General features: G+C 47.8%; 1 protein-coding gene across 2 annotated transcripts in view; it reads right to left on the minus strand.

The window, feature by feature from the left end:
• arhgap23a (Rho GTPase activating protein 23a) overlaps positions 1-16,167 on the minus strand; it is a 64,748-nt gene that overhangs the window by 34,823 nt on the left and 13,758 nt on the right. The gene's annotated exons all lie outside the window — the stretch shown is intronic.

Below are 16,167 nucleotides of genomic sequence, written 5' to 3' on the forward strand. Positions count from 1 at the left end.
CATCGCGGTCAGAAAGTTTAAATCCCAAGAGTTCAACGTCACAGCCTCCAAATCTCTCACACACACATTCAAACCCTCTCAGAGGGGCCGAGGCTCCGGGGCAGCAGACGGAGGAGTTCGGTCTGTTTTCACCACAGACACACACGGAGAACCACTGACCCTCTCGTCGGTGTCCGGTGATGTTCTGCATACAAAGCCACCCCCAAAACATACACCGCCGTCCCAGAGGGCTGGATCCTCTCTCTCTCCTCCCTCCCTCTCTCTCTCTCGCTCTCTTTTCTTCCCTCTTTCTCTCTAGTGCCAAACAAATCCCTTCATCCAACTGTCATCTTGAACCAAAAGTGTCTTGATCTCAGCGAGCATCAGCTATTCCATCCCTCACTCTGTTTTTGTTTTTGTTTGGCTTTCTCTTTCTTCCTTGTTTTTGTGACTCAATCCGTATCCAAACAATCGCTCCTCTCTTCCACGCGAGCCGGTCCGATAGTCATCAGCAAGCAAACAGCTGTAATGGACAGAACGCTGGAGCTCCGCCGTTTAATCCAAGAGCACCGGACACCGCTGAGGCCAGACGTCGGAGGGGAAGGGGGTCCGGACGGAGACCTGCTGCCGGGTAGATCCACTGGATTGTTGTAGACGAAGCTTTAGGGCTGCACGTGTGCTTCATGTGTGTGTGTGTGTGTGTGAGCGACACAAACACAAGTGACAAAGCTGTGATCCAGGCGCTAAACTCCACAAAAGCCGACCCTGCCTCTGCCGCCTCCCCTCCGCCCAGAGGGAAGACCCAAAGAAAAAAAAGGAGAGAAAAAAAGAACCACAGAGAAGAGGCCAATTTCCAGTACAAAGAGAAAAGAAAACATTTGCCCCGCTGCTGTGTGGACTGTCTCACTCTTTTTCTTTTCTTTTGACATAAGAGGGGAAAATGAAGAAGGAAAGATGATAATGAGAGGAGAAAATGGAAAAAAAAGATGAGAGTAAGGAGCGCTTTCAAAATAAAACGGCTGCTACTGGATGTCAACATGCACTCTTTATCAAACTCCTGCTCAGACACACACACACTGTCTCTCTTTCTCTCTCTTGCAGGATGCACCCATACAGCACAGTGACACCCAAACACCACGCCACTAAAGGAGAAAGGTGACCCCCCCCCCCCCTGGCAAAGTTCTCACCAAACAGCCCGGTGTCCAGGATCCGTTGGAGAGCGGCAGGCAGGTGACCATGTTGTTTCAGACGACTGACTTTCCCCTCCGACGCTCATCGCTGTTCACACAGCGCACATCCCAGCACATCCGTTACCGGCGAGGTTAGACAGGTTCCACCTGCCGCACCGCGGGACAAGTACCGACTCGACTGGAGAGGGCCGCCGACGTCACGCAGACCGTACCCTCTGGATACGATGCTGCGCGTACGAGAACACGCACTGCAGGCCCGAGTAGTCTGTCGAGATTGATGAGGCGATAAATACAAAGAAATTTAATCCGGGGGCTTAAAATGAAAGTATTCACTGTTATGTCAAGAGTGAAATCAGATGGTTTTAGGCTCTAATCCCACGAGTCGCATTGTTTTTAACTGCTTTCTTGCTTTATTTCCTTTTTATATCCACATCATGGAAAACAGAACTTACAGATATAGAAGATTGAAGTTCTTTTGCCATTGTGCGACTTCAACACTGTAGTATTGCAATGTAAACAAAGACAAATCCAAAGAGCTTTAAAATAACTACTTTAGACAACATCTTGGCCATGTCGGAAAATAACAGTATGTGTGTGTGTGTCAGTATCGGTCAAGCTCAAAAACCCTGGATCCTACACTTCCCATAATGCAACCCATAGTGGATTTCATGAAAGACCTCCTTGCCTGGTAAACGCCCGTGTCATTGAATCTCGATGCCCTCAGGTTCCCAACACAGACTTTCCATCCAAGACCAACTCCAAACAACCCTAATGACATTAAAGTGTTAAAGTTTAAAATGTTGAACCATTGAAACATCAGCTAATACTAAAGCCATTCAAAAAAGACCACCTATGGCTGTAGTGTATTGAACTGCATGAGCAATGTTTCCTTTCAAAGCTTCTGTATCACTCTTTTTGTTTTTGGAACAACATGGTGCTCATTTTCTTTCTAAAGAAAAGTGTCACTTTGAAGGAATCTGTTTATAAATGAGCGCAGACACAATTTAGCTAAAACGACACTCCACTTCATGCCTGGATGGGATACACTTTCACACACACACACACACACACACACACCACACTGAGTCACAGCCGAGTATAAATATACCAGACTATGTAATTAGGGTTCCTCATAAAGTCAGAGGGCTGTGGCTGTGGGGGGGGGGGGGGGGGGGGGGTCACTCTTTTCTCTCTGGGTTTGGACGTACCGCCCGGCGGAGAGACTGGATCACGGAAGGAGGTCCGATCCTCCTCCAGGAGGGAGGGACGTGAGATGAAACCGCACCCGGCTGCCGGTGCGTACAGCAGCAGAACACCAGAGTTTCTCCAGTGCAAAATCCCAGACAAAGAGTTTAATATCTGAAAACACACGGGCGCCGAGTGGGGATTTCACGTCACCTTTGTCTAATAACACTTAGTTTTGGCACAAGGAGGAAGTGAGCGGTGTCTAATATGGAAACAAAAGGTAAACCATAAAGGCATTTACAAAAAAGGAGGACTAAGGCAGTATACTATGAAGAGCTGTGACAACAGCGGCGTCTCCCACCCCGTCTCCTGCTCGGCTGGCGCGTGCCCGAGCAGGCCGCACACGCAGCAGCTGCTCGTGCATCAGTGCAGCTCAGCTCCCTTATCTGCTCAGACGACACACACACACACACACACACACACACTGCAGCCCGGAGGCGAGGCACACTTCATATCACTTATTTGTTCTCCATCACAACCTGGCAGCTCGGAGCTCCTGGGAGTTAGGAAATCAAAGGCCGGCGCGTGGCGGCTCCTCGGAGATCGGCGCCACGCGCCGGCTTTTGATTTCCTGATAACAATATCACCCGTGGAAAAGTGAGAGGGCTGAGGAAGGAGGGAGAGAGGAGGGAGGTGTTTGTGGAGCCTGGCTGTCGGTGTAACGCACAGATTAGTTCGGTGATATGTTTTAATCCCCACCACACTCATAACACGACCGCGGGCCGACAGAGTCACACAGAGAGGCCTCCCTCCTCCTTTTTTCCCCACTGCGAGCGCCTTCGCAAGACTAAACTACATTTCTCCACCGACACATTTTAGAACAGAGGTGAGGAGGAGGACTCAACTGAGGCCTGAGGGGAAGTACACAGGAAGGCTGAGGGAGCCTTTAGTTGGCGGGTCACAAACAAACCCAGACCGGTGGGACGTTTTCTCTCAACACAGGCGGCAGCAAATCAGAAAAGGACATGGCCGCGGTTTATGCTCACAATGAAACTCCCAAAAAACGGACACGACAGCGCCAGGAACGAGATGAAGGACTCCGTTTATATGAGTGATGAGCGAAGAGAAACCTCCTCGGCTCAGAGTGTGAATCCTGTCCCCTGCTGGCGAGGGAAGCACGGCACTCACACACTGCGGACTCAACATGTGGCGTGGGAGGTGCCGTGTGTCATCACACTGTTATAAATGACAGACAACAAGAGAATCCCAAGCATATGCATGATGCACAGCGAAGGTTTTATAAGATACATCTGAGTTGATGAACATGATGTGAGGGAAAGATTTTGTTTATCTTTTCTCCAAAAAAACTTTTTTTAGTTTTTTTCTCGCGTGTACTTGATAGTTTTGGACCTTAACGTTACACACACGGCTGGGTATCATTTAAGTTTTGAAAAAAGTGCTTTGTCAAAATAAATAGTCTCAAATCAGACTGTTAGTCTAAAAATATCTGATCAAAGAAGGAAAAGACCTTTCATATTAACCAGTGATGGAGTCCATCCCACCGTCTAGACCAGTAATCTGGATTCTATGGGGGAGAAGAGGACACGACTGTTGTTCGCAGGTTCATTTTAAAGTTAATCTCCAGTCAAACTCAGTGCCAAAAGAATCTATTGGCTTATTTGGCTGCACTAACAGGAGCAGCCACTAGAGGGCAGCTCCAGCGCAGAGTCTCACAGCAGAGGGGCGAGAAGAAGCCCAGTGGGACGCAAAGGGTGGGGGGGACTCAACATGCAGCCACATACACCATCACGTAGTGCTGCTGCAGCGGCTGGCAGAGGGACGTGTGTGTGCACTGTGCAGGGTGAGTCAACATATGAGCAGTTATCGGTGCCCTCGTGTCAACTACTAATTAATAACGTCTGAGTTTGGGGGAGGGGGGGTCAAAGAGGTCACACCTGCTGTGGGCTTTGAGCTGGAAACAGTCTCTGGAAGTCCAGAGACGAGAGCAGGTGGACTCAGAGGGTCAGATGTCCCGTCAACCCACAGCTGGCGGGAGCTGGGTGGTCCGGGCCTCCCTGACCGACCAGGATGTACACAACAACAACAACAACAATGCACAGTTTACTCCTGCAGTCCGAGCAGGTCTCCTCCTCAAGAAGCCAACAACGCATCACGCATGCGTCCCTTACATGTGCTTGTTGTTGCCATGACGCCATGTAAGTCCTGTCAGCGTGGAAACACAAAGCTGGAAACAATAACGACTCTTCGTTCACCCTCAGTCATCCAAATATATTGGGCAAATTATTGTGTCGAACACAAATACACAAATGTGAGAATGTGAATATGGCATTTTTGCAGAATGATGAAAATATGATCGAAGTTGTTGCTGATTCCTTTTCTGTCGGTCGACTCATCTAATCGGCTCAAGTAGATACGTAGATGGTTAATGTCATTTATTCAGCAAAAAATTACAAATATTTGGTGAATTCAGCTTCTTAAAATGTGAGGACTTGCTTTACTTTCTTTACTTGAAAAACAAAACCAATTTAATAATGTTTCTTGGTCTGTTGGTTATTTTTTAAATAATGGTTTAAGTCCAAGCTGAATCTTCAAATGTCTTGTTGTGATCAACAGCCCAGAAAATAAACATATTCAGATTACAGCAATATAAAAGAGAGAATGGCAGTGATATAATACTAAACTATTTTCTGTCGTTTAATTGTTCTGTTTCAACTATATATACATACATAATAACAATAATCAGCCCTGCTGTAGACATGACCAGTAGATATACGTTGACTAAAGCAAACTGCAACAATAAAACTCTCGTCATGTGATCCATAACACAAAACCCTCACGTGTCCATCATGCGACATCTGCCACGAGGGAACACGGGATATGGGGGGTAACAGATGTTCGAAAGTGAACGCCGGGGGAGAGAATAAAAAATGAGGGCAGAGAGTGATCCAAGGCAGAAAGCGGGATGAGGACGTGAGAGAGAGCAGATGGTGAAGAGAGAGTAAGGACACGTGCACATATTCCCTCACAGATGCACTCCAAGTATCTCCCGTACATTGCGTCATCGAGACTGAAGGCCAAATGACAGCGACCCTCATCTGCCCCCATGCGCGTCGGCCACGTTCAGGGACACCGAGGGGTGTTGATGAATTATTACACGCTATATTACTCGTATTTGTGTGCGAGTGTGTGTGTGTGTGGGGGGAGGAACCATCCCATGTGAGCCTTTGACCCGCTTGACTCAACTGTTCTGTCCTGGAGGCAGCAGTGGTTTTGATACACTTCCAAACCCATTTTATAGCCCAGTAAGTGGAGCGATATATTTGTAACAGGATACAATAACATGTCAATAACAACAACTCTAATCCAAAATGCCTGCACGAATAACTCCCACAAGGTAAGTAACAAATGTGCTTTTTTAGGGGGGTAAGTTATCTTTTATAATAACTCAGGCCTCCTATTGATGGTTTGTAGCTTATGAGCGTGCTTTTTGTCTGCCTCAGCTCCACAACATGGGGTAAATATACGTTGATTGTTGGGAAAAAAAAATTAAAAAAAATGATATAAAAAAAACAACAAACACACAACACATTGTACACAACAACACACCTCAAACAATTGCTGTAATATAAGTAAACGGATACAATAACATGTAACAAACAACTAAAATAACAACAACAAAATAACTCCCCACTCTGAATAACTATGTGCTTTTGTGAGGCTTCACCTTGACACCTGTCTTCAACCTGGTCTCAGTCACCCGTCACCTCCATGCTAACAGTTGCCATGAGAACCAACAAGGTGCTTCTGTTCCAGCAAGAGAAGAAAAAATACGTTGTCGCCAAAGACATTTCTGCTCATTATAGGTTTGGAATTGGTTTTCACAGCCGATGTTTTCAGAGATTGCGACTTAAATCTCTTACATCGATGCCTTCGAGATCATTTGATACGGATTTTTAAACAACTTCGACCTTTAAAACGGGGGCTAGTCAGTATAACTGAATTCTGAATTTGGAAACCAAACCAGTGAGCTTCACAAAAACAAATGCACTGCCGATGGAGTTTTGTTTTCCTTCCGGTCTTAAGCAGCACCGGAGCACGAATAACCAACACATCTGTTTCAGCTGAAGGTGTTATCGCCGAAAAACATGGACGGTGAGACGGACGGGAGCTCGCCGCATCCGGCCGTATCGGAGGATCACAGTGAAGCAGCGTGGCAGCTGTACTTTCTCTTGAGCCGATACATCTGGGTCCTGAAGTGTGTGTGTGTGTGTGTGTACCATGAGGCCCATGACGTCATCTGGCAAGGAGCTAACCCTGCTCCTCTTGCACTGTACCCCACCCCCCTCCACCCCTCCCTCTCTCTCGTCTGTACGACCACTACCGCTGGGAGCAATCAGAGCGTCACGTCTGAGCTCCGCTGCAATAAGAGCCAAACCCCCGCACCGCCCCCCCCCTCCTTTTTCCCCTGCCTCTTCTCTTTCTTTGCTGGTTGTTTTTAGGAGCAGAGGCCTCGGCAGCAGAAAACCACAGGCCTCCCGTTTCCCCTCCTCCTCCGTCGTCTACGTCTGGGTGAAGGGCGGCCATACTTGGAGCCCCCCTCTTTGTTGGCTGCTCCCCATCGACAAGCCCAGATATATTTAGCACCATCTCTGCCTCTGTGTCATTAACAGGAGAAAATTATACGTTTGGGAGCGGAGGATGACGCCGCCGTTCTCCTTGGCTGGACCCCGAAAGCCGTGGATCCATCTCCAGCCAAAACCAGGCAGCGGTCCAGGGCTTAGGGCGTGGTGGAGGCGAGGCCGAGCCAGGTCGGGGGGGCTAACTGAGCCGGAGAGGAGAATCAAAAGAGAGGGCCGGACTGCACGGTGCTTATTGGAGCCGGCGAAGTGGCCTGCAACGGCCCTGGACATTCCTGCCACGCACCGCCGCTCGCACCACGCCGAGGAAGTCCTCCACCGCTCGGCGCTCACAGGGTCGTACAGTCCAGCGCTTCTCAAAGTGGAGTCCGGGGGTGGACGGCATCCATTTAGGGAGCCTTCAGAGCAGCGGAGTCGTTTCATTTCATCAACAGTACTTCCTGATGAGGTTCCCACCGGCAGATTGTTGTCTCTTGAGAATTGTGGATTGTTTCGGGGTATTTGGGGAGTATTGATGGGAAACTATTTGATGATTGCTCATATATACACTGCTTTTAAGAGACTCACTCAAGCACTGCTCCTGACACGGCTGGCCAAGTCCACAATGTAAGAGGAATTGAAGTATTCCCTGAGATTTATTTTCTCACACACCGTCCCAAATGTCAATCTGTTTTCCAACCCTCGTGACTCTCCGCGGGCCGACGCTGACCTCTTGACCTCTTGAACAAGCGGTGCCACTGGGCAAAAGATATTCACACGCTCGTAATCAATCGCAGCGTGAGTCTTCGGGGCGGACAGAACTTCTCCTCTCTTCTGTAAAAATCGACATTTTCTCCAATCTGGTCGAGCCCGGATACCGAAGCGAAGACGATCACATGAGCTTCTCCTCTCACACACACACACCGTGTGAACTGAAGAACCAGCACATTAAATCCAAAGCGTTGCCGATTCACCCTTCCACCTCCTTTTTCGTTTCTCCTCTCCTTCCCGGGTCACGCTGCAGACGACGACCACGAGGGACATCTCTCGTGGAGAGGGATGCTGTGGGTGTTTGTTGTTTGCTTCATGTACCGATGAGATCCATATGCCAGGCGGATGTTGTTTCCCTGCGTTTAGCCTCTGTCGTTCCGCGTTAGCGGCCTTTTAAAAAGCAGGAGTAGCAACGACTCCGAGTCTCACATTCGCCCCGCAGAAATAAACTGTCCACTCGTGGTTTCATGACCAGAAAGAAAAAGGTCAGAGCTCGAGCTGTCATTGCTTTCGGTTTTCTCCCTGCTTCGGCACACACACACACACACACAGTTTTACCCTGTTATTCAGATGAAAGACACATTAGCACCGCTTAAAGCGGAGAGGAACGGTAATAGAAACATACCGGCCCGTCAGCTTTGGTTCTGTAAACTGAGCGGGAGGAGAAGAAGGGAGCTGGATACACGAGAATCACACCGAAACAAACCTTTTATGGCGCAGATTTACACACGAATACATCACGCTATAAGGATGGCATAGAGCTCAGAGAAGCTATTTCTAAAAAAGCACAGCCGAGTCGAGATGAAGAATGTTTGCGGCCGCAAAGGTTCAGGAAAAAAACGTACGAAATGAAAGCAACAACAGCAGTTGGAAACAGGAGTTTCCCGAAAGGAGATGACCAAAGAAGGTAACAGAGAGAGGATCTAGGGTCCAGGACAGAAACGGCTCAAAGACAAGAAAGCTGGAATTTGGCAATGGTTAAAATAAAAACGCACTCTATATTCGCATGCACATAGTATGTTGATTGAGGTGTTCCCTCCATCGCTCTAAGAGAACCCACTAAATAAACAAAGCTGCTACCTCTTCAGCTGCAATTAGCCACATCACAAATTATGCACGATAAACCAACACACGTTGTAATAACGTGGAGGAAAGTGAGGCTGACTGCCAAGTCTGAATCCAACAGAGAACCCATTGATGCCCGCCATGATGCGCCACCAACACAGGATTATAGCATGTAGGATATAGGAGGCATGTGAGTAACCTGGCTGAATCTGGAGTATCTAAACTAGCATAAGGATACTACTAGTATATTCCTTTGTGGAACACAGCAATGTGTAGTTTTAATTTAACCCTCCTGGGAAACAGATCCAACAACATGACATTTGTAAAGCGACTTCTCCAAAGGGTTGCTCCCTCAATGTCGGAGCAATACGTTATGAAGGCTCAGGATGCTTTGTTGATGAGATTTGTTTTGATTCTATGAAGGCCAAACGAGAGGGGAGAGACCATAATGGTTGCCTGGAAACCTCCCAGTGACAAGAAGGCTGAAAGTCACTGGGCCTTGTTAAGAAATCATATCAACAAGTGACTTCCTGTAGAAGAACAGCTGGGCTGCTTCTCCATTTCTGTCAGTATACAAATGAAACAAACAATCTGTCACGAGGCGCTCTGGAGAGGGCCAGGAGAACTCCAAGTCTCCGTGCCGAGCTGCACTCTTTGTGTGTCGGCTGCAGCTTCATAGCAGCGCGTCGATACGCACATATCCCGTGGCGATGAATAAAGCGAATGAACTCTCAAAATGTCAAAGCATTCCATTGAAACGACAAGTTCAACCCTGAAAGCAGATTTTGGACCGCTGGTGCAGAAGTAAACAAATTTAAAAACCCAGCGGTATTATCTTCTGAGAGGATCTTCGTGAACATGTAAACAGAGGCGGTGTTGTGCTGGACCAGCAGGCATCAGGAAAACCACAGCGCACTATCTCTTCCCAGCATCCACAGCTCCTCATCAGCTCCTCCATCGTGTCCGTCCCGTGATGTCACCGGCCTGGTCACACAGATGGAGGTCAGCGTGTCAGCTCACCCCGACGAAGCCGCGCTGACGGACAGTAGCGGGCCGACTGCCACGTACAGTACGGAGGAACCTCCCGGGGAGCGAACGCCGCCACAGCTCGTCTTATGCTGCTTTATGACTTCCTGGCCGAGCTTCAAAAGCAGAACACGCTGCGACGCTTCTGGAAATCCTTAATTAGGCACATAAACGTCGCTGCAGAACCCGAACATGCAGACAGTTTACATGGCGTGTCGATATTACGTGTGATGATGTGTATTGTGTTAGTGTATGAATGAATATATATTATAATAATAATGCATTATTTTTTGCAATCACTGCATGTATGAAACACATGGATATGACGACAAGTATGTGTGGATCTGGTTCTGGGGGAGCTTTCTGAAGGTTGTTGGGTTGTGAAGTTTAAAAGACGTTGACGTTTCCCAGCCATTGAGTGGCAATAAGGAAAATATGGGATCCAAAAAATAAATGGCCAACTGTTTTGATCATCAATAAATCCTTTTAGTCAACTTTTCAAGCAAAAATGGCGATCAAATGTGTTGATGTGGCAACTTTTCGTTGTCATAAAAAAGAGGAGATAGAATATCTTTGGTATCTTTTGATCAAACAAGGCATTTTTCATTGAACGTTTAATCGGAAAAATGATTAATCAAAAAGAATAACAGGTTTGTTTATAATGAAACTAATCATGAGTTCATCGATATCATTTACAGGATCTTTGGATCAGTGTCATGAATTGTTCAGCTGTGTGATGCCTTCAATTAAAAACATCCGTACCTGGTTATTGTATCTGGAAAGAGTTTCTCAATTGTATTTCCACTAAATCCAAACATATGTGTTTAATATTTGAAGACTTTCCCTTCTCTCCCACCACTGGGACAACATGAAGGTCTAAAGCCTGCCAGTCACCGCCCTCCGGTCCTGGCTGCTTACGAGAGAGAGCATTGTGACATGCGGGGGTCTTTTCTGCAGGTTATGAGTTGAGGATTGTTTAGTCTCTTCTCTCCATTGCTTCATTGTGTTTAGTATTCACTCTATTTCGTTATCTTCTTCCCTCCTTTTCCTCATTCCTCCGTCTCTCACATTCCAGTGCAATCCCGGCTGTTGGTAAAAACCAGCGAGGCTGATTGCAGCGAGGCCCGGGCCGGCATTCAGCCTTCTGCAAACAGTCTTATCACCGGGCCTCTTTGCAAAGAAATATGTAAACACGGTGAGAACGCCGCGCAAAAATGTGCACATTTGATATCGGGGATGTGAGAAAGACAAAATAAGATGCTGGATTTGATCATCTGAGTGCGGATCGGTTCCACAGCGGCCCCTGCTTAACCCCTGTGGGACCTGCCGCACGCAGTGACAGGGGTCCCCTCCTGCCTCTTTAGCCTATTTACTGGGGGACAAGTGCGTGACAAAGGGGGCCCCTCACCTCTGAACCTTGACCCTGATCCAAACCCGGTCTCGCTGCCTTCGGGCTGACCCTGCAGACAGACGGAGACAAGTCTGCATTTCAGAACAAGACCTGGCCTGCTCTTCATACCTCCGATGTAACGCGCATCACCTCAACATGAAGCCCCTCATGTACAATGCTGTATTTTATTTTCCTGCACAGGAACAAGACACACACACACACACACACAAACAGGTCCACACAGGGTCTCTGCAGGCCCGCATACAAAGAGCCACTGACGCAGGCCAGACCATCAACAGGCTGAATCTAATTAGGCCTCATCTGTTTCTGAGAGAGGCTTTGTTTCCCAACAAACCTCCCAGTGCCTGGGAGTCAGACGCCACATGAAATGCATCCAGCTGGGAGGCCAGAAAGAAGACGTGTGCTGCCTGTTCAGGGGACAGGTAAACTTCATGTGCAGCTAACATGCTGAACTCAAAGGAAAACAGAAGAATAAGAATAGATAAAAGTTTAAAAGGGACCCCCGCAGGATGCTAGTCAAGTAAGTCACCCACGTTTTAGGCTGAACACCAATCTCCAAAACTTACTTTCTCTAAAATGCTCCCAAGTAGTTCTATGAGCTGATATAGAAAGCAGTGGCATCAGGTTGGATAGTGAGGTTTGGGTCGCTGCAGTTTCCATCAGAGAAATCAATCCTCTCAGATGATAACGTCGGAAAACACGTAATACCTTCAACTTCTGAACTCAGCCGGCATCTTTTCTTCTTTAATAAAACACATGTTTGAGTCACATTCCCAGTAACCCAAACAAAAATGAATTAACCTCTTCAACCGGCCAACCCACCACCGGGTCAGTCATGCTGTGCAGCCGACCTTTGATCAAGCTCCAGTGGCCCAACGCTTCAAAAGATACCAAATAAGCCGGACTGAATCTGGAAAAAAGTTAAAATGATCGAGACATTCTTACATTTGATCAAATGGTGCAGCCATAAAAAAAAACATTGAGTCTCAAATAAAGATGAAACAAGCAAAAAAACTATATATGCAATAGTGCAGGTCAATGTGGAATACAATGATTTGAAGGTGTTGTAATTACTGGACTTTTTACTAACTAATTAGAAAAATAAATGTTAAATCATGTTAATAATCACACTCACAGACATGTCCAATACGTTACTGGTACAGAGACCCACTGACTGACGGCAGGGGGATCAATGAAGAGCCATTAGCAACAGAAACACGCCTGCACTACAGCAGCCGCTCCCCTCTCACCACAGTAAACAAGGTCAATGGTGCCTGATGCCCTTCACCCACCTACACACACTCACACACTCACACACCATATTTATTCAGCATCAAGGACTTCCTCATGCAAACATCAGGGGAGAGGGACTAATCAGACGCTCCAAGAAGTCAGATCTGCAAAACAGAAAGCACCGGAATACAGTGTGTGTGTGTGTGTGTGTGTTTCATGCACCTGTGCACAAATTATGATTTGATTGTGTTTAACTCTGACCGTTAAAGTGGGATGTAAACATGCTGGAGAGTGTATATTTGTGAACACCTGTGCTCCGTCATTTGTGTGTGTGTGTGTGTGTGATTAAAGTGTGTCAACACACACACACTCTCCAGGTTAATGACTGTGGGCGGGAGGTGCGAGCGGCGGTGCAGCTGTTGTCTCGAGGAACGTGGTTAAGGAATGCAGCGGGGGTGACGGCGTCGAGGTGTAAAGCTGCGAGAGACGTTTTAATGGCGTGACCGGCGTGCAGCGGGGCCCTCTGGAACACGCCGCCGCCACGCTCTCTGTGTGCCCACTGACGCAGTAAATAACAAAATACCTGTCGTGTTTCGGGAATGTCGCATGTTCAGCTTCGATGAATGAAAGAATTGCATGTGCTAATACTGTAATATGTCCCATAATGCAACACTCAACAGGCTGTCAAGATGTGGCAAACCTGAGTTGATGTCACATGACCTCTTCATCCCTATCTGTCCGGACTAAAAGGGAAATAATACAGTATTGTATTACCCACTCATTTATAATCAATTGACTATATATGGTGTAGTACGAGGAAATGCTAAATGTATATTTACATTATTAGTGTACTAACCTCCAAATCGCATCACAACTACTCACATTGATCTTGCGACCCCTCAGGTGGAGGCCCCAGGTTATAAACCACCATTACACAGCATTGAACTGGCATACTCTGCACAAAGAGTCTCATAAACGCACAACATTGCAGTATTGTCTTTGCTCTGTGCCTCCGACGGGGTGAAAGCATCTGCAAATGATCACAGAAATGCTTTCCTCTGCAGCATCATGCAGCTGCTTCCAGTTAGCGGTGCCTATACGACCAGGAGCCCGTCCTGGACCTGCTGACTGGATAGGGGCCTCTGTGGTCTGAGGTCTTGTGATCAGCTGGTGCTCACTAGAAGACTAAAAGACTGCCTGTGGATCAGCCTCAGCCTCTCTCTGAAGCCTGGGCGTGGCTGTTGGGAAGCTATTATGTAAAGACGACTGAAGACGGGGGAGAGAGCAGCTGTCACGGGTCAGTAAAAAAGATAAAAGTCACGTCTGGACACACTCGGGAGAGCCTGCAGGATCACGCTACGTTAAGTCTGCGGCGTACCGAAGGAAAAGTGTTTCACGTGCACGGGGCTTTACCATCGACCGGCTTGACGTTTTCATAAAGGCGCTCTCGGGTTTCCCATCGTCGATACACTCGAGCATCACGTGGCACAATGCAGCATTAGACCTCGTGCTCGTCCCGCCCCCTGCCCCGCCCTGTTGTCTCCTGCCTCTATTGATGTCAGCACACGCCCTGCTGCACGGCTCCATTCGAGCTAACGGCATTGAACCCGCCGCACGCCGTCGACACGCCCGCGGCTTCCTCCGCACTCGGATGCTGAAGCAACTCACAAAGCCGCATTTAGTCAAACGAATCATTTAAAAAACAGATTACAGTGTAATTGCACATCTCGCCGTCGGTCGCCCTCGTCTGCGTGGACCGGCATTTAATCACGAGCCGCGCTGTTTACTTTGAGGTGGATCAGTTTCACATCAAGGAGACAATTAGCGCTTCACAATAAAACCGCCGCGGTGAAGATAAACTCCTCTCTCCAGACGAGTGAGGTGACGTGCAGAGAGAGAAAGAGAGAGGCCCGGCTGAGCGAGAGCTGGGTGTTGGCTGAGACGTGCAGGGTCAAAGGTCAGGTATGAAAGAGGTCGGGGACTGAGATTAGAGGGGTCGAGGATCGGCGTTGGAGCTTCGGCATTCAGAGAGAGACATGCTGGAGGACATCAGACACTTTGAATGTAGTTTTATGACTTAATTAAGGCGACAGTTTTGTGGGCACACCAGTAGTTAGTGTACAAAGCTTTTTACGACAAAACTAAACGAAACACGCATTTGAAAATGTAAAAGATAAAAGATAAATCCACGCAGCTCTGTTACATCCACATACAACCAGGGAGGTTTGAAGCGTGACCGCAGAGAGGGAAACGTTGTGCTTTGCTAGACGGGATGAACTCTCAACATAAAAAAAGGGAGCAAAGGTAGGTGGAACATGTGTGTGTGGGGGGGGGGGGGGGGGGGGGACAGAAAAAAAGAGTTGTGTGCTCATGAATCTGAGACTTGGCACACAGAGTGACAGCAAAGGATGATGAGGAGCGATAACGCAACACACAGGAGAGACTCATGCGAATATAACCTCATAAAACACACACACACAAACATTACACCAGATTCAGCAGTGGACCAAGCAACTCCCCAACACGACCACATCATACGTGGATCCTCTTGAGTAAAATCAAAGCACACACACACACTATTCAATTCAGTTTATTTGTATAGCCCAATTTCACAAATTAGTCTCGGAGTGCTTTACAATCTGTACACATAGACATCCCTGCCCCAAAACCTCGCATCGGATCAGGAAAAACTCCCAAATAACCCTTCAGGGGGAAAAAAAGGTTAGAAACCTTCAGGAGAGCAACAGAGGAGGATCCCTCTCCAGGATGGACAGGTGCAATATATGTCATGTGTACAGAAGGACAGATTTAGTATCCCAGTATACCAAAGCGTATGCCTCCTTCGACAAGCAGACCACCGCCCAGGATGACATGTCATGACTTCACTCTGACACATCAGTGCTCCACAACACATTCCTGGAGTCAGAGCAGGAGTAACTTCGTATACTTTAACAAAGTTACAATAACTCGGTTTATCTCACTGCTCTGCAGACTATAAACACTGGGTATGGATGGGACGTGTCCTTCTAAAACCCAAAAGGTATCCAGATACGCTCTATGACACAGTTATAACGGTTTCTTTCTACAGCTGTGAAGTCTTGTGATGCTCACACGTTCCCCACCTTTCCATTTACTGTTATTTCCCCACTTAGGAAACCTCCACCTGTGTGTGTGTGTGTGTGTGTGTGTGTGTGTGTGTGTGTGTGTGTGTGTGTGTGTGTGTGTGTGTGTGTGGCACTATTTGATGCTTGTGTGGGTAAAAACATCAACAGGGATGGAAGTGCAATCAATATAGAGACAGTTCTTTTGACTAATGTGCCTAATTAATAGTAGAAAAGAAGAAGAACAAATCAACAGAAGAAGAAGAAGAAGGAACTCTCCCATCACCCATCTCTGAGTGGGACGTCCCGGGTCTCCACTGACAGCCTGCCCGCCTCCCGGTGCGGCGCGAGGCGGACAAAAGGCTGGAGCCGCCCGGGCGTCGGAGGGGACCGCGGACCCCTCTGGGGAAGCGGCCGACACGTTGCGCACCATTTGCCGCCAACAATAGTGAACAAAAGCTGCAGAAAAACACTGACCCAACATTTGCTTTCTGTACAGTATGTCGCCGCGTGTGCGCGCGCGTGTGCGTGTCCACAGTGGCTATGCAAACTAGTGTTAATCCTCTTAG

Source organism: Pseudoliparis swirei, chromosome 23, assembly GCF_029220125.1.
Source record: "Pseudoliparis swirei isolate HS2019 ecotype Mariana Trench chromosome 23, NWPU_hadal_v1, whole genome shotgun sequence".
NCBI lineage: Eukaryota > Metazoa > Chordata > Actinopteri > Perciformes > Liparidae > Pseudoliparis > Pseudoliparis swirei.